The 19,288-nt window shown below is 40.2% G+C and overlaps 1 long non-coding RNA gene across 3 annotated transcripts; it reads right to left on the bottom strand.

Moving 5' to 3' along the window:
* Positions 1 to 312: 312 nt before the first annotated feature.
* On the bottom strand, positions 313 to 13,633 carry LOC148155964 (uncharacterized). Of its 3 annotated transcripts, XR_015764834.1 has the most exons (6): positions 9,100 to 13,631; positions 5,428 to 5,497; positions 4,965 to 5,036; positions 2,209 to 2,280; positions 1,202 to 1,263; positions 313 to 566 (listed from the first exon to the last, which is right to left on the bottom strand). It is a non-coding gene; the product is annotated as an uncharacterized LOC148155964 (long non-coding RNA). The 3 variants fall into 3 exon arrangements; XR_015764833.1 differs by having other exon boundaries at positions 1,202 to 2,280; positions 9,100 to 13,633; XR_015764832.1 differs by having other exon boundaries at positions 313 to 2,280.
* Positions 13,634 to 19,288: the final 5,655 nt, after the last annotated feature.

The raw sequence follows: 19,288 nt of genomic DNA, 5'->3' as shown, positions 1-19,288 counted from the left end.
TGGTGTGCACAAACATTTGGGGGGCAGGTGCTCTAGTGACAACGAAGGGCACCTTATGTGGCACACACACACACACACACAAACACCTATACGGGTTTATATGTATTAGCAGGACAATTTTTTCAAACCAGTTTTTTGCAACATTAAACGGACACCCCTTTCCACTTATGCTAGAAAGACGTAGTAAGTTGTCAAAAATCTTGTTTGAGCTACACAACATAGATCTCACTTAAAAATTTAGATACACACATCAGAACTCAAAATATGAGAACCTGATGCAATGCTGTATTAAAAGGACAAAAGATAATGAGGTGCTTGGCTCCGCCCATGACACCAACAGTAATTATCAGGGCCAATTTTATTTATCAGGACCACAGCATACACATACAAAAAACATACAATTTATGTGCATTAAGAAGTCCAAACATGGAAATATGGACTATAACTGGTCCATATTTCTGTGCAGTGCATCTGTCATCCCATGAGATGTCTGAATCATCTAGGGAATCAGGAACATACTCCTCTTCTGATGATGTCACCTCACTTGAACTTTGTTCTGGACAGACCTGTTGATTAAAAACATATTTTGTATACATTGAAAGCATTTCAGCAAGAATATTTCGGTAACACTTTATTTGAAGGGGGGTGAATAAGACTGTCATGACACTGTCATAAACATGACAACACATGTCATGAACATGAATAAGCCTTCATGAATATTTATGACTGTTGTCATAAAGCATCATTCGGTAAATTATGACACTTTTAATACAAAGTTGACATTATTCAAAATGTCTTTGTTATGACAACTTGACATTAACTAAGAAATCATTACTGTTTAAACTTACCTTTAATAACATGAAGATACCTAATTTTTAAAGTGTAATCAGTAATTCTTTGATAACAAATTTATATCAGTATATGAATACTGAATGATTGTTTCTAAAAAAAAAATTAAAATAAACAATGTCTACCTAATGTATGAACCTGTCAAGTTGAGTATTACACAGGATCCATGTGTCTGTGTGCATCTAAATTTAACTTTCATTCTTTTCTACCTCTAATTTCAAAACTCAGTCTTACACATTTCTACATCTTACATGATAAGTATTATACAAGACCTGTGTGTTTGAAGAGTACTTCATATTATTTTAGTGACTTTATATAAGAATCTAAGTTGGTTGTTGGAGAGCAAAATTACCTCAGGAGGGTTGGTTGAACAGGATCCGCATACATCCATGTCACCAACCTGACACAGTTCATCTTTGGAAATTTGAAATGTAAAGAACACTCAATAAATGTGAGTTTGTTGAAAATGTAGAAAACAGTCCTCCCTATTTCTGCACCTTACATTTTGAGTATTACACAGGACCTGTGTGTATGTGCGTTTCTAAGTGTAATTTTCTATCTTTTCTACTAGTAATGTCAAAACTCAGTTTTCCAAATTTCTGCAACTTACATGATGAGCATTACAAAAGACCTGTGTGTATGTGCCCTCCTAAATGTGACTTTCATTCTTCTTTACTTGTAATTTCAATACTCAGTCCTCCCTATTCCTGCACCTTACATTTTGAGTATTACACAGGACTTGTGTGTATGTGCGCTTCTAAAAGTAATTTTCATTCTTTTCTACCTGTAATTTCAAAACTCAGTTTTTGAAATTTCTGCAACATACCTGATGAGCATTACACAAGACCTTTTTGTATGCATGCTTCTCAATGTACCTTTCATTCTTCTGTACTAGTAATTTCAAAACTCAGTCCTCCTTATTCCTGCACCTTACATTTTGAGTATTACACAGGACTTGTGTGTATGTGCGCTTCTAAAAGTAATTTTCATTCTTTTCTACCTGTAATTTCAAAACTCAGTTTTTGAAATTTCTGCAACATACCTGATGAGCATTACACAAGACCTTTTTGTATGCATGCTTCTCAATGTACCTTTCATTCTTCTGTACTAGTAATTTCAAAACTCAGTCCTCCTTATTCCTGCACCTTACATTTTGAGTATTACACAGGACCTGTGTGTATGTGCGCTTCTAAATGTAGCTTTCATTCTTTTATATGTGTAATTTCAAACCTCAGTTCCCCCCTTTTATGCAGCTTACATATCAAGTGTTACACAAGACTTGTGTGTTTGAACAGTACTTAATATCATATCAAAAACTCTATTTTAGAAAATAAGTTGGTCGTTGGAGACCAAAATTACCTCATGAGGGTTGGTTGAACAGGATCCGCATGAATTCACGTCACCAACCTGACACGGTTCATCTTTGGAAATCTGAAATGTAAAGAACACTTACTGAATATGAGTTTGTTCCCAATTTAGAAAACAGTCCTCCCTATTCCTGCCCATTACATTTTGAGTATTACACAGGACCTGTGTGTATGAGCGCTTCTTTATGCAACTTTCATTCTTCTGTACTTGTAATTTCAAAACGTAGTCCTCCTTATTCCTTCCCCTTACATTTTGAGTATTACACAGGACCTGTGTGTATGAGCGCTTCTAAATGTAACTTTCATTCTTTTGTACATGTAATTTCAAAACTCAGTCCTCCCTTTTTATGTGGCTTACATATCAAGTATTACACAAGACCTGTGTGTTTGAACCGTACTTAACAGTCATCCCCAACCACAGGACCGCGGAGTAGTACGAGTCTGTGGACCAATTGGTACTGGGTCGCACAAGAAAAATATTTACATGTTACGTATTGTCTGAGTCTGGAGGATCCATTATTTTGAAAACCCTTTAACTGGATTCTCTCGGTTACGTCTTGTGCGGCAACATTGAGCCCACAATGAGTAAGAAAGCGATGTCTTTGGAAAGTTTCTTTGGAAAAGCGGAGAAAGACCACAGACAGGAGAGTGGATTTATCCTGAACCTGTAGGTGACTCCCATGTTCCAAGCCCACTCTGCATAATATGCACTGGCTTACTAATGAGGCAATGAAGCTTCAAACTGCTTTGCCATTACACACCAAGCACCCTCTGCATTGGGTGTCATCGTTTCCCAGGTGGGATCATCTCATTGCAGAGAAACAAGCTCAGGACTCCCATTAATTTATAGTTGTGAGTTAAAATTTTCATGAAAATAAATGTTCGTTTTTGTGGCATATTCAAATCTTATTTTGAAGGGATGTGTGAACGTTGCCAGAGCGACCAGAGTCTGAGAGCATTATGGCAGTTATCGAGACGAGAGAAATAGAGCTTGTAAGTCTTAAGTCTGGTTCACACGGCATGATTTTAGGATTCAGACGATTTTCCAAACTTCTGTGACCACAGAGCTGATAAAAGTACAACAGGTTCGTGTGTCCAGCCACATAACAGGAGCAAATCTTGCCATGTGAGCAGGCTTTAGTACAAAATAATGTCACGTTAATTTAATGGATAGCTGAAAAGTTACCGGGTTTATCAACTGTGGTAGCAATTTTGCTCCAACTCCACTCCTCATCATTTCTATGGATATTCTTTGTACGAAATGCTGAATAAACATTCATGCCATTTCCACATATCTTCGATGTCCACCGGACTCATTTGTGCATGTCTGCTCAGCTCTTTGGGATTCCCCTCCATGAGCTACGTCACCGCGCTTTCTGATTGGCTACCTGTCAAGTTCAACAGGTTGAGTTCTAGCTCCCAATCAAGTAAAAACCCTACAAGTTGCTAGAATATGCCTGATTTTAGATCAGAGCAGTCCCAATGTTCCAACGACTGGATGCGATCATGCCACAGATGGCAGGATGAACAGTTACAATTATCGTGAGCAACGTTCTAAGATTGCTGTAAGGGGAAATTAAGGGTAAAAAAAGAACCCGAGCCTCAGAAAAATTGCCAAGTCTTGACCGGTCCGCGGTGATAAAAAGGTTGGGGACCACTGGTACTCAATATAATTTCAAAGACTTTATCTTAGAAAATAAGTTGGTCGTTGGAGACCAAAATTACCTCTGGAGGGTTGGTTGAAATCTGAAATGTAAAGAACACTCACTAAATGTGAGTTTGTTCCCAATGTAGAAAGCAGTCCTCCCTATTCCTGCAGCTTACATATTGAGTATTACACAGGACCTGTGTGTATGCGTGCTTCTCAATGTAACTTTCATTCTTCTGTACTTGTAATTTCAAAACTAAGTCCTCCCTATTCCTGCACATTACATTTTGAGTATTACACAGGACCTGTGTGTATGCATGCTTTTCAATGTAACTTTCATTCTGCTGTACTTGTAATTTCAAAACTCAGTCCTCCCTATTCCTGCACCTTACATTTTGAGTATTACACAGGACCTGTGTGTATGCATGCTTTTCAATGTAACTTTCATTCTGCTGTACTTGTAATTTCAAAACTCAGTCCTCCCTATTCCTGCACCTTACATTTTGAGTATTACACAGGACCTGTGTGTATGCATGCTTCTCAATGTAACTTTCATTCTTCTGTACTTGTAATTTCAAAACTCAGTCCTCCTTATTCCTGCACCTTACATTTTGAGTATTACACAGAACCTGTGTGTATGCGTGCTTCTCAATGTAACTTTCATTCTTCTGTACTTGTAATTTCAAAACTCAGTCCTCCTTATTCCTGCACCTTACATTTTGAGTATTACACAGGACCTGTGTGTATGTGCGCTTCTCAATGTAACTTTCAGTCTTCTATACTTGTAATTTCAAAAGCCAGTCCTCCACTTTTATGCAGCCAACATATGTAGGATTATACAACACATGTGTGTTTGAACAGTACTTCATATCATTTCAATTACTTTATTTTAGAGAAAAAGTTGGTCGTTGGAGACCAAAATGTGCACTTCTAAATGTAATTTTCATTCTTCTATACTTGTAATTTGAAAACTCAGTCCTCCCTTTTTATGCAACCAACAAATCTAGTACTACACAACACCTATGTGTTTGTACTCTACGTAATGTCATTTCAATTACTTTAATTTAGAGAATAAGTTGGTCATTGGAGACCAAAATTACCTCAGGAGGGTTGGTTGAACAGAATCCACATGCATCCATGTCACCAGCCTGACACAGTTCATCTTTGGAAATCTGAAATGTAAAGAACACTCACTAAATGTTTGTTCCCAATATAGAAAACAGTCCTCCCTATTCCTGCACCTTACATTTTGAGTATTACACAGAACCTGTGTGTATGCGTGCTTCTCAATGTAACTTTCATTCTTCTGTACTTGTAATTTCAAAACTCAGTCCTCCTTATTCCTGCACCTTACATTTTGAGTATTACACAGGACCTGTGTGTATGTGCGCTTCTAAATGTAATTTTCATTCTTCTATACTTGTAATTTCAAAACGCAGTCCTCCCTTTTTATGCAGCTAACATATCTAATATTACACAACACATGTGTGTTTGAACAATACTTAATATCATTTCAATTACTTTATTTTAGAGAGTAAGTTGGTCATTGGAGACCAAAATTACCTCTGGAGGGTTGGTTGAACAGGATCCGCATGCGTCCACATCACCAACCTGACAGTTCATCTTTGGAAATCTGAAATGAAGGGATGTACACTGAATGAGTCCATACTTCTCAATAGAAAAATGAAGTCCACCTACTGTATGTGCTTGTCCACTTCTTGTTTTCAACTATAATGAAACCTTGTACTACAACTTGACATATCCTTCAAATATGTCTTCAGTGCTACTTGAATGATTTTTGATAGTATTTTCACACTTATAAGCACCTTTCTTCTCCATGGCCAGTCAAAATCACCATAATTATAAGTGATTTCTTCCCCTGGACCAATATATTTGAGTGCAAATAAACAGATGAGGTCTTCCATCCACTCTTTTAACTTTCATTTTGCTGTTTGGGTTCATCTGATCATTTACCAGCCTCCCCAATCATCCATCCTCTCTGGCAACATCAACACTAAAATATTAAGTATGAAAATAAGAATAATTATACCATGCAAGGGAAAGGATTTTGCATATTTGGTGTTTGCATGTCAGAAGGATATTCCTCTACCAACTAAAACTACTTTTACTGATGAAGCTGAAAATGTTTACATCACTGTATTTAGATGTAAAATAAAAACACAACAACCTTGAAACAGTCGCATACCAAAGCTTTTGTCCATTGAAGTTGAAATCAAACATAAGAACCTCGAGTGTATCATGGTAAACTTTCAGTCGGTTTTCTTGTTCCTTTCTACTTATGACTTCTCTGTACTCAATAAGGAAATCTGCTTTTTGAACACACCCCAACCTGTAGGTACACATAATAAGTAGGATAAACTTTAAACAATGCAGATATATCAAATAGTAGCAATTGAAATTAACATTTTTCAAAATCAGTTAATTGATCTAATTGGATGTCTTTCTGTGGTTACTTAAACATTTTTTGTCAACTGAATGCAACTCATTATTTTGTACTTGTAATTTCAAAACTCAGTCCTCCATATATTTGTTGAGGACAGTTACAAGTACCTGGGAATACCACAAGCAAATGGCAACCTCGATGAGGTCACAAGGAAAGGAGCCACAGTCAAATACCTCCAATGAATAAGGCAAGTCCTGAGAAGCCAGCTCAATGGCAAGAACAAGATCCATGCAATAAACACCTATGCCTTACCAGTAATCAGATACCCTGCTGGAATAATTAGCTGGCCAATGGAAGAGATAAAGGCCACGGATATTAAGACTTGGAAGCTACTAACCATGCATGGAGGGTTCCACCCCAAATCAAGCACCCTGAGACTGTACACAAGCCGTAAGGAAGGAGGCAGAGGACTAGCAAGTGTGAGAGCCACTGTCCAGGATGAAACATCCAAGATCCATAAATACATCAAGGACAAAGCCTCAACAGACGATGTGCTCAGCGAATGTCTCAGGCAATGGGGAACAGAGGACGAGGTGCTAGAGGTACCATCATGGGAGGACAAGCCCCTACATGGGATGTACCACCGACAAATAACTGAAGTGGCTGATATCAGGAAATCCTACCAATGGCTGGAAAAAGCTGGACTCAAGGACAGCACAGAGGCCCTCATCCTGGCTGCCCAGGAACAGGCCCTAAACACCAGAGCAATAGAGGCTCAGATCTACCACACCAGACAAGACCCAAGGTGTAGGTTGTGCAAGGAGGCCCCTGAGACAGTCCAGGACATAACAGCAGGGTGCAAGATGCTGGCAGGGAAAGCATACATGTAACGACATAACCAAGTGGCGAGCATAGTGTACAGAAACATCTGTGCAGAATATGGACTGGAAGCCCCAAGATCGAAGTGGGGAACACCCCCAAAGGTGGTGGAGAATGACCGAGCTAAGATCTTGCGGGACTTCCAGAACCAGATAGACAAGATGGTAATGGAGAACCAACCGGACATTGTGGTGGTGGATAAAGAACAGAGGAAAGTTGTTGTGGTGGATGTAGCAATACCAAGTGACTACAACATCAGGAAAAAGGAGCATGAGAAACTGGAGAAATACCAGGGCCTCAGAGAGGAACTGGAAAAGACCTGGAAGGTGAAGACCACAGTGGTGCCTGTGGTCATCGGGGCCCTCGGGGCAGTCACCCCCAAACTGGAGCAGTGGCTAAAACAGATCCCAGGAACAACATCAGACAGCTCAGTCCAGAAATGTCCAGTTCTAGGCACAGCCAAGATACTGCGCAGAACCCTCAAGCTCCCAGGTCTCTGGTAGAGGACCCAAGCTCAGAGGATGAAAGAGACCACCCACGGACGATGAGAAGGATATATATATATATATATATCCATGTTTTCATGGCTATATGGATATATATATGGATATATGTGCCTTACCAGTAATCAGATACCCTGCCGGAATAATTAGCTGGCCAATGGAAGAGATGAAGGCCACAGATGTTAAGACTTGGAAGCTACTAACCATGCATGGAGGGTTCCACCCCAAATCCAGCACCCTGAGACTGTACACAAGCCGTAAGGAAGGAGGCAGAGGACTAGTGAGTGTGAGAACCACTGTCCAGGATGAAACATCCAAGATCCATAAATACATCAGGGAAAAAGCCTCAACGGACGATGTGCTCAGCGAATGTCTCAGGCAATGGGGAACAGAGGACGAGGTGCTGGAGGAACCATCATGGGAGGACAGGCCCCTACATGGGATGTACCACCGACAAATAACTGAAGTGGCTGATATCAGGAAATCCTACCAATGGCTGGAAAAAGCTGGACTCAAGGACAGCACAGAGGCCCTCATCCTGGCTGCCCAGGAACAGGCCCTAAACACCAGGGCAATAGAGGCTCAGATCTACCACACCAGACAAGACCCAAGGTGTAGGTTGTGCAAGGAGGCCTCTGAGACAGTCCAGCACATAACAGCAGGGTGCAAGATGCTGGCAGGGAAAGCATACATGGAACGACATAACCAAGTGGCGGGCATAGTGTACAGAAACATCTGTTCAGACTGGAAGCCCCGAGATCGAAGTGTGGAACACCCCCAAAGGTGGTGGAGAATGACCGAGCTAAGATCCTGTGGGACTTCCAGATCCAGACAGACAAGATGGTAATGGCGAACCAACCGGACATTGTAGCGGTGGATAAAGAACAGAGGAAAGCCGTTGTGGTGGATGTAGCAATACCAAGTGACTACAACATCAGGAAAAAGGAGCATGAGAAACTGGAGAAATACCAGGGCCTCAGAGAGGAACTGGAAAAGACCTGGAAGGTGAAGACCACAGTGGTGCCAGTGGTCATCGGGGCCCTCGGGGCAGTCACCCCCAAACTGGAGCAGTGGCTAAAACAGATCCCAGGAACAACATCAGACATCTCAGTCCAGAAATGTGCAGTTATAGGCACAGCCAAGATACTGCGCAGAACCCTCAAGCTCCCAGGCCTCTGGTAGAGGACCCAAGCTCAGAGGATGAAAGAGAGGGTGAGAAGGGAATTTTTTTTTTTTAATTTTATATACATACGCTTCTATTGTATTTTGAGCAGTTGCTTGTCTCCTTCGGAATAAGAAAGATGTTCTGATTATAATGATCATCGATCATGATCTATGCTAATAATGTGCAGTATAAAAATAGTTTAAAAGTGAAAAAGTAAAACAAAAGAAAAAAAATGATCATTTAATAAACTCTGGAATCCTGTGCATAATATAGTCACAACTCACCTTTAAATGAATTGAGGTATTTTACATCAAATCCTTCATCTTCACCTAAGGAGCAATAACTGGAATCATGTTTGCTCTCTGAGACCTTGTTATTGACATCTCCTGCAAAGATCAGAGAATACAACATGATACTGTACACCAGGGGTGTCAAACTCCAGGCCTCGAGGGCCAGGGTACTGCAACTTTTAGATGTTTGTCTGGTCTAAAACACCTTAAGTATATGACTGAATTAGCTTCTCAGTGCAATCAAGTTGATGACCACCCCATTTTATCCAGCCATGTGGCATCAGAAACACATCTAAAAGTTGCTGGACACCAGCCCTTAAGACCTTGAGTTTGACACCCCTGCTGTACACAATATGATTTGATGTTATTGTATGTGAAAATGTACTGAAGTACACAGTACTACATAATTGACTTTCTATTGACAGATTCTCAAAATCTTCAAATATTAAAACATTATCTTAATACTAATGATTATTACCTAGGATCATTTGTGCCTGTGAAATAATATCACTCACTGATATACAGAAAATGACCAAATACAGTTTTATCTAATTCTGGAGTGAGCCACCTTCCCTTTAAACTCTGGTACACTGACTAACATGGTTGGTAATTACTAGCTAAAATGCTGCAAATCAAATGCTTTGGTGTATCCAAGCATCAAGTAACCTACAACATTCAGCAAAATTACAAAACTATATGTACTTAAATGTCTTAAGAGATTCTTTATGAGTCTTACCTCTTTCTCCACGCAAAACAAATGAAACAAGTTCAATTAATACTAATGGCTTGCACCTGGACTTGACGGATTGTACCACGTTGACAGAGGAGGAGGGGTACAACAAAAGGATTATTCCATTTTGTTTCTGAAGCACACAAGGTCTGATTTTTTTCAGGAACAAGAAAATTTTGAGTAATATTTTGTAACTTTCATTCAATATTTCAAAGTTAAATAGTTTATCATACATTTTTCTTTAATTAAGAGGCAACAGTTAGATGGTATCTCCCACCAGCAATGTTGTCACTTCCTTTAATCATTTCTGTTCAATCAATTAATCATGTTTATTTGTATAGCACATTTCAGCAGCAGGGCAGTTCAAAACACTTTATATCATAAAAACAAAAACTGTTGTCTAATGGCAGACACAACACCTGCAGAAAAAGATTGGCTGATGTACCTGCCAATAGACAATTTAGACTACCTAGACAATCTGCATGTATGCAGAGTAGAGACATTGAGATAACGACAAAATATCAATCTTTAAATTTTTGTCTTAACAGTAACATAAATAATCATGATATTTTTGGCACTTTAAATATTTTTTAAATAAACGATTTTTATTTTTATATTTCTAATTCTGTATTACTCCATGACTGGTTATCCCTTCTTTCAAATTCAAAAATACTTCATTGATCCTTGGTCTTCACAGTATATTAGCAGTTCCCAAAGGTGTGCTTCTCTGTATCAAGAGGTCTGATCTATCTCCAGGTATTTGTTTGAGCCAGTCTTCCAGTTTAGGGGTCATTACCCCAAGGGTTTCAGTGACCACAAGCACTACTGTTGCTTTCACCTTCCACATTTTTTGTAATCTCCTAAGACCCAAACTCTCACATGGAGTGCATTATTAATTCATCTATGGGCTGATTGGGACCTAATGATTCCAAAAACAAAGAATTATTGTTTTACATGATATGTGGACAACATTTTTCTCAGAAAAATACTTATTCATTTTAAATCACCATGTTTAGCACCATGGTAAATATATGCAGTTGCTAACTTTTGTAAACTTACACAACAAAAGAAACACTGAACATCTTGAGTCTAACCTGTAATGTGTTATAATCTTCCACCACCACCAAGTCATAAAATAATGGCCTAACATGTGGACACCAGACCCCATCTAGAGCAAAATTTAGTATTGTGGACTAGACAGCCCAAAATAAGTCAACCACTCAAGTTCTAGGAGGATGATGGGGTTTTTTAGCCTTTGGTATTTCTCTAGTTTTTTTCTGTACCTTCTGTTCATTCAGGATAGCTACATCATAACAACTGCTTTGCTCTGCTGCTCAATGATCACCATGTTCAGTTGGTTTGCTTTTCCCATTTTGTCTTCCTGTATATGGAAGGCCCACAGGATCTTAGCTTGTTCGTTTTCTACCACTTTGTGTGGCATTTCCCATTTTAACGAGGTGTGTTCAAGGTTATATTCCCTTCAGATGTTTCTTCACACTATACTGGGTACTTGGTTGTGGCGGTTGTGGTTCTGTCATTGGACTTGCCTTACTATTTGTACAGTGGCTTTCTAAAGTATCCATAGCCCTTGAACTTGAATTTCCAGTTTTGTCACAACTGGAAATATATTTTCACAGAATTTTATGGGAAAGACAAACACAAAGTGGTATATACTTGTGAAGTAGAAACAAAACTAAACATGATTCATAACAGTTTTTACAAATAAAAGCTAAAAAGTGCGGTGTGCAAAAGTGTTCAGCCCCCTTTCCCTGAATGCAGCCAATTGCCTTCAGAAGTTGCCTGATGACTGCAAATGGTAAAAAAATTCAACTCCTCTATGACTGCCTCAAAAGTTGGCTAAGAGAATATTGGGGAACAAACAGCATCATGAAGTCCACGGAACACACCAGACAGGTCAGGGATAAAGTTGTGGAGAAGCTTAAAGCAGGCTTAGGCCATCTCACAGAGTACTGTTCCACGAATCATCTGGAAATGGAAAGAGCAAATCACACAGCTGTGAACCTACCAAGAAAAGGCCATCCACCTAAACTTACAGGCTGAACAAGAAGAGCACTGATCAGAGATACAGCCAAGAGGTTCATGGTGGCTCTGGATGAAATGCAGAGATATTTCTGAAATGCAGTATAGTATAACTATTAGTCATGCACTGCAAAAATGTGGTTTTATGGAAGAGTGGCAATAGAAAAGCCATTGTATAAAGAAAACTATAAGAAGTCCCATTTGCAGTTTGCCAGAAGCCATATTGGGATACAGCAAAAACGATAAGACAAGACCAAAATTTAACTTTCTGGGACAAATGCAGAGCACTATTTGTAGTGGAGAACAAACACTGCACATAACTCTGAACACACCTTCCCCACTGACAAAAATGGTGGTGGCAGCATCATGCTCTGAGGGTGCTTCTTTTCTTCAGGGACAGGGAAGATTGTTAGAGTTGATTGTAAGATGGATTGAGCCAAATACAGGGAAATCTTGGAAGAAAACCTGAACACTCCTGAACCTGGAGTCTGCAAAAGACTTGAGGCTGGGGCAGAGGTTCACCTTCCAGCAGGACAATTACCCTAAACATAAAGCCAGATCTACAATGGAATGGTATAAATAAAAACATATTTCTGTGTTAGAATGGCAAAGTCAAAGTCTAGACATAAACTCAGTGGAGAATCTTTGGCAAGATCTGAAAACTGCTGTCAAGTCAATTTTATTTGTATAGCACATTTCAGCTGCAAGGCAGTTCAAAGTGCTTTACATCAAAGGACTAAAAAGTGATAAAATTAACATACATTTACCGTAAAAAAAGAAAAACATAGAAATTAAATTCAAAGTAAAATCAAAATTAAAATCATATACATTAATTATATTGATACATGTACCAATGATTAAGATTTAGAAACAACTGTAAATTGTTGTTTTTTTGGGGGTGGGGGTGGGGGGGTGTTGCCTTGATTTAAAGGAATTCAGCTGTGTTGCAGTTTTCTGTAAGTTTATTCAAGATTTATGGTGCACTGAAGCTAAGTTCTGCTTCAAAATGCTTGGTTCTGGTTCTGAGGATGCAGAGCAGACCAGAATCAACAAACTGTTAGCAGTAGTTTGGTGAAAAAAATGGCTCTCTTATGGTTTATATTTATTTTAATCCACACACTTATTCCACACACGTATTATTCATAATATTTTAAATAAAAAATATTTGATCAAAAATATATATTAATTTCTGTATATTTTTAGGTGCCACATACACCTTTTGTCCAATGTAAGGTTGGACAAAAGGTTGGGTTTAGGCATCCAACTAACCTTTATAAAATATTCAGTCTTATAGCACAGAGTAATCATATTTCCAACTCATCCCCAGTGTAAGAGTTGGCAATTTACACACAATTCATGTGTGTAAACAGCGACGTGAATTAGAAAGACACTGTAGTAATTAGCGGGACCTTCCGGCAGACAACCAATCAGAACAAGAGCTTGTGTGAATATTCATAAGGTCCTGCTATTACACAGAGTTGCCACCGGGGGCACTGTGGCGATACACAAATTATACACAAAATCTGGTTTATGTGTATTAAACGGACATCTCGTTTTTTTTGCATTTTTGGGGTTATTGGACCAATAGAAACCTTTCTACGCTTTTAGATTTTTGTCAAAATTAGCAGGACACCGCCCCTGTCCCGTTAATTCAAAATGTCCTGCTAGTGTTGCGTGTATTCTGACGAAATGTCCTGCTAAACCACATATACCAACGCACACACACATACATATAGTGTACTCTATAACACACTGTAAAAAAGACTAAATATTTCAGAAGGGCACTTTTTTCCCCCAGAGGAAATAAGACAGGTGCTTTAGAACCTATAGTGTCTGCAACATGCATAACTATTTGCAATGCCCATTTGACTCAATAGTTATCAGAAAAACATCCCTACAATAACTGCCAAAACTGTATATCATTGTGGGTCTTCTACTTGTAATTAACATGTTGGTCAAAGAGTTTAATTTCAAAAGCGCCTTCTTTAATATATTTGATGCGTCCTAGAAGTCACAGCCAGATGCCACGCTGTCGCCGGATGTTTCCCCATCAGAGTTTTGAATCTCAGCTGCTCCTCCAGAGGTTTCACGAACCTTTTGGCTGCTTTCTCCTGGAAAATGTTCTTTGTGCCTGACCGCTGGGTTCAAGTGGACAGACGTGTTGATAGGTTTGACCTCTTTGCTCTCGGCATGAGCTGCAAATTTAAAAACTGCTCAAGGTAAAGATAAACCAACCAGGTCATTTATATTCTCAAAATAGCTTTTTTATGCATTTAATAAACTCCACTTGTCCTGACCAGGGGTTTGCTGCATTTCGGAGCAGCTGAGGTGGGTGGATGGATGGGAGCATACGTGCATTACATAACAGGTGCTCCTGATAAAGTGCAGGGCATCCTCATAAAGTTAGCATTAAAATTTAACAGATCATAAAAATATGCCAGCAGGAAAAGCAGATGGCATTTTTTTTCTTTTTCCCTGATATTGAACCCTCTGTGCTAATGAGCTTTCTCCAAGGTTGTTTTCTTTCATCTTCTTTTAAGAACAAAATGAAGCGGCTCTTGTGGGGTCACACTGCAGTGGGTCTATTGTTTTTATAACCTCCTGCTTTATAATTCTCCTGCACTTTACGCTGCATTCCTTGGTGGTCATCATTACGCAGTTAGTTTACTAATCTTCTCCAGCAAACCTCGGATTAAATCGTACACGGTCGGATTCTGTTTATTAATCTCCTGGGTGACTTCCAGATGAAATCGGAAGCGGGTACAAACGCACGAAGCGTTTCTTAAAATTCGTATCTAATTGGAGCATGTTTTTCCTTTTCGCAGCTTTAGTCGAACCATTCTGTGTTTGGATTGTTTTTCCACAGAACATCCTAAGAACACATTCAAGTCAAACAAATCTTTAGCATCAGCACTTTGCTTCGTAACGGGCCGTGTTCATCGTTTACTCAACGTGCCCTACAAGTGTGCGATGGCCTACAAATTAGAAATAAGCGTGATACTTTTCGTTGAACGCTGATTATTGGAACATTTTCTCTGGCTCGCGCACACGCACACACACACACACACACACGCACAGCCACATAATGAAGATCTGAAATGCAAGATGATGATTGCTTCTGTGGGCGGCGTGGGCCGATGTGAGTGAGATTGAAGACACGGGTGTCGCTGAAGCCCACACGCTCCGTTCGCCATGTTCAGCACACAGGCAGGCACTTTGCCTTGGGTGGAGAAGCCCACAGGCCAACCCTGGGGCCCTGCCTTTGATTCGCTCTCTGATCCATCTAATACAGAAATGTAAAAAAAAAAAAAAAAAAAAAACATGCTAGAATTCGTCGGACGTTCTCCATCCCATAAGATTATCTTATCGCGTTAGGACGCCGACGACGAGTTCGGTGTCATTACGACAGCATCACGCGCGCGGATTCTCCTACTCGACGCTGAAAGACGAAAGATGATTTGCAGCAGGCGGCTGCTATCCACTTTCACCGCTCCACTCAGAGACACTTTCTTTTTTTCCTCTCTCTCTCTCTCTCCTTGCAGCTGAACAAGCATTTGAAGGTTTCAGAGCGTCTACATTAGCCAATTTGTTTTCCATTCATTCTCAACCCTTTATTAAATATGAGACGTGCGCATTGCTCGCTTCATCTGTTAATTATCCGTTCCATTTATTACTTTATTTGCTGCATCCAGGGTCTTTGTGGATCCCGAGTCAGCCCATGTCTCTCTCTGACTCTGAATAGACTACAGTGCTGTTTGTGTGTTTTTGCTTGGGGGATTAAGGGGGGGTTATGTCAGCAAGCGACTGCTTGATTTATGCTTGTGTGTTACATTTTGTGTGTGTGTGTGTGTGCGCATGCGTGTTGGTGTGTGTGTGTATGTGTGGGCCTACATGCATGAGGAGAAAGAAGAGGGAACTTGCACCTCGCTGCCACAGAGACGCCTGCATCATAATGCACTGCATTAGCTGCATGGAAAATAGAGCACCCAAGGCCAGGCGGGTCAAGTCAGAATGATGCAGCGGATGTAAACGGACAATGGGATTCAGGGTTTTATGGCTGAACAGGCTGGAAGCTGTTCGTGGAGAAACACTAAACAGTCAGGAAGACAAGAGAAGGACGCGGAGGGGAAGCTCAGTCATCCTTGATGTCAGTGATTCTGTCATCCTGTGGAGTCCTTTTGTTTGCTAATCACACACAGCATCTCCATGTGATTCTCGTATTCATGTCAGAGCTTATTACGGCACGACGCTGCCGGATGAGTCGCTGGGAGGACAGCGCTGCAGCCCGCCGACGCGCCGCTCTTCCTCCCATCGGGTTCGACAGAAATGGGAATGTCTTAATTACTCGGCTCAAGCTCACAGCGACGCCTCACCTCCGGCGCGTCCCCCAGCCGACTGCGTCGTTAGGTTTCAGATTTCCCTCCCCGCGCTCGCCTTGAAGGTCAACACGGCGTGTTTTAGTATTCATCTGGACGCTCGCTGCTCAGCTGGGGGAAATGCAGCAAGGAGGATGTGGAGTTTTGTTTGTTGTTGTTGTTTTTTGTGCCCATTTCTACTAAACGTGCTGTGATTGTTACAAAGTTAGGTCCGCCTTAATTGGTATTCATCAAAAATGTACAGAAAGGAAACAAAGCGGATGTGGAATGAAGCACATCCCCCCCGTACTGATCTATTTAATGAACAATTTGACTGGATATTTGTTTCTCCAAACATCATTTTGCCATCTTTCACTTCTCATATTGACGTTAAACTATTTGTTTCCTACACTCAAATTCATTGACTGCTGATAGCAGCGTCTTGCACACACCCCATGAAGTTATATTCTCCCCCGACATCCTAAATGTGCATTTCTGGGATTTTATGTAATAGATCTACAAAAACAAACATATTATTTTGAAATGGAAAGAAAACAACACACGGTTTTCAAAATGCTATTCAAACAACGTTTCTGGAAAGTATGGGGTGGATTTGAAGTCAGTCTCACTGGTCAGTACATTGCAGAACATTTGCAGTAACTACAACCTCATGTATGTGGAGTCTCTCTATAAAACTGGAGACAGAAACTATAGCGCCTTTAGTTCAGTCACACTGTATTGGATTTGACTGGGCCATCTTAACATATGATAAAGTGTTTATCTGAAGATGTTGCAGCTTTTTCTCAATTCTTATTTTTCTAACATACTTCAGTCACGTTCTCATTTATTCACTCTCCTACTGTGGCACAATATGTGTCAAATCCAAACAGCCACGTCTTGGAAGGTTGTCAGCAGAGCCACTCTTTCCGTTTTCAGATAATACTGATCCTGATGTTGAAATTTATTGATATTGTTTTAAAGCCCAATTTGATGGTAACTGGTTGCACTGGATTTTATTTATTGGCATCATAGTAAACAGGGCTGATTCAGTTTTCTGATATTCATAAAAGAAAAACAACAACAAAAAAATCACGTATAACCTTCATTTGTTTGGTTCTAGGATCGGGGCTAGCGGTTAGGGTTAGCCTCAAAAAGCTACGTCAACATTTGTGGTTGCAATATGACAACAAATAAAAAAACAATTCTGTATATTTGAACACTAATTCAAGGTTTCCATGCATGATCTATGCAATTATATCCCTGCATCAGATGTTTGAGCCTTGGCAGAATCTTTGGCATTAAAAAAAGAGGAGATGTCAGTTGATGTTTCTCGCCGACTTACTGGGTGTTTCAGCAATTATTTTCCGGGAACTGGGTTTGCAGCTTTGACAGACTGTAACAGTTTCACACATCATTTGGTGAACAGCGCACGCACAAAAGAAAATGAGAGGCAAGATCAGAAGACAAGAGGAATTACTTAGTATTCCACGTCAGTGCAGGGAAGTAGTGGTAACGCTGCTCAGAGTGATTTATTCGCTTGAATATGTGTGATTTGTTCTTAAGAGCAGAAACCTTCCCCTCTCTATTTCACAGTGATTTAGATGCATCTCAGGATATGCGAGCGCAGCGCAGTACTTGTGCTATGGGTTAAGCAAAAAAAAAAAAATTCAGAGGCCATCAAAGTGAGCATTTGGATTATGGCGATGTGGGAGTGTTACAGCATCAAAGTGGCGACTGCAAGTCCCACACTGGGGTGCCATAAACAGCAAAAGCAGAAACTTCCCCCTTGTGCATAGAGACAGAAAATGCCATTAATCAGACAGCAATGAACGTCCTCTCCGTGTGCCGAACACAGTTAATCCTTCAGAGCATCCTAAATAAAGCGGCCGCTTTATTCCGCGCGCGGTTGTTCGTTTCTGTTGACGCTTTAACAAACGCCAGTTCATCAACAAGGGGGTTTTAACAACCTTATGAACGTCGGCAGTGAACGCACCTCCATCTCTCCCGTGCAGTGTGGTTTATTGCAACAAGCTGTAGACATCTCTATTGTTCTGCATTGTTTGTAGGAAAACAGATTGCTGTGGGTTCTGCTAATATACTGGCTCCATCCCAGAAAGCGTGTCATTAATCAAGCTAAGACACTGCAGAAAGGTTTTTTTTGTTGTTATTCTTTTATTTTAAATGTATTCGCAGCTCTTCATCTTTCTGTGGTGTATCTGATGGTTCGGCCTGGCTGGGGAATTCATCATCCTAATGCACCACATATTAGCTCCTGCTAAAAAATCCTCCACTCTGCATTTTTTTAATATTCATTATGGTTGTAATATTTCTTATTTGGGTGCCTCGGGCAACTTCTGTAGCCGGTGATCAAGGATAATTTAGCGGTGTGAAGTCAAACAGCTGCTGATGGCGTTTCTAGATATGGAATGGGTGGCTGTTCAGGAAACGCTAGCACACTTCCATTCACAGCCACACAGCCTGTAGGTTCCAAAAGAGTTTTCCCTCACAGGAGTTAACCTCAGTTATATTTAATTTTCTTGGTAGAGTCCTTTCTGATTCGGCTTTCCCCTTATTGATAAAATCACATCTGCCTCACTAAATGCCACGGCTGCTTTATGACTGCAATGAGTTCCAAAGTTTGCCGCTTGGTTTGATGCATCGCTATCGTCTCTCCTTCCAATCACTAGTCACCAATGATCGTTAATCGTTTTATTGTTTGCGCAAATCATCGAGTTTGAAAATGTTACCTAAGCGTAAGTCCACATCTGCTTGTAAAGTTCTCATGTCACGTTGTCAAGATGAGTAATGTTAAATATCAAAACTGTGCCAAGTTCAGAAGTATCAAATCAAGTCTCGTCAGACTGTGAAATGGTTTGTTGAACAGTGTCAAATTGCGATAGGTCATGTAAATTCAAGCAAACTCAAGCTCTGCAGTCGTCTTACACTGTTTCAATTCATCATGTTGCAAGTCTTAAGGTGCATCAAGTTGAGCAAAGTTGTGTCAAGTCACATCAAGCACCGTGCCGTGTCAAGCCTTGCCAGATCAAGTTGTGCCAAA

Source organism: Poecilia mexicana, unplaced genomic scaffold, assembly GCF_051168715.1.
Source record: "Poecilia mexicana isolate PSO_F unplaced genomic scaffold, ASM5116871v1 scaffold_12, whole genome shotgun sequence".
Lineage (NCBI taxonomy): Eukaryota > Metazoa > Chordata > Actinopteri > Cyprinodontiformes > Poeciliidae > Poecilia > Poecilia mexicana.
Note: the sequence above shows the minus strand (reverse complement) of the source record. Positions and strands in the feature narration are given on the sequence as shown.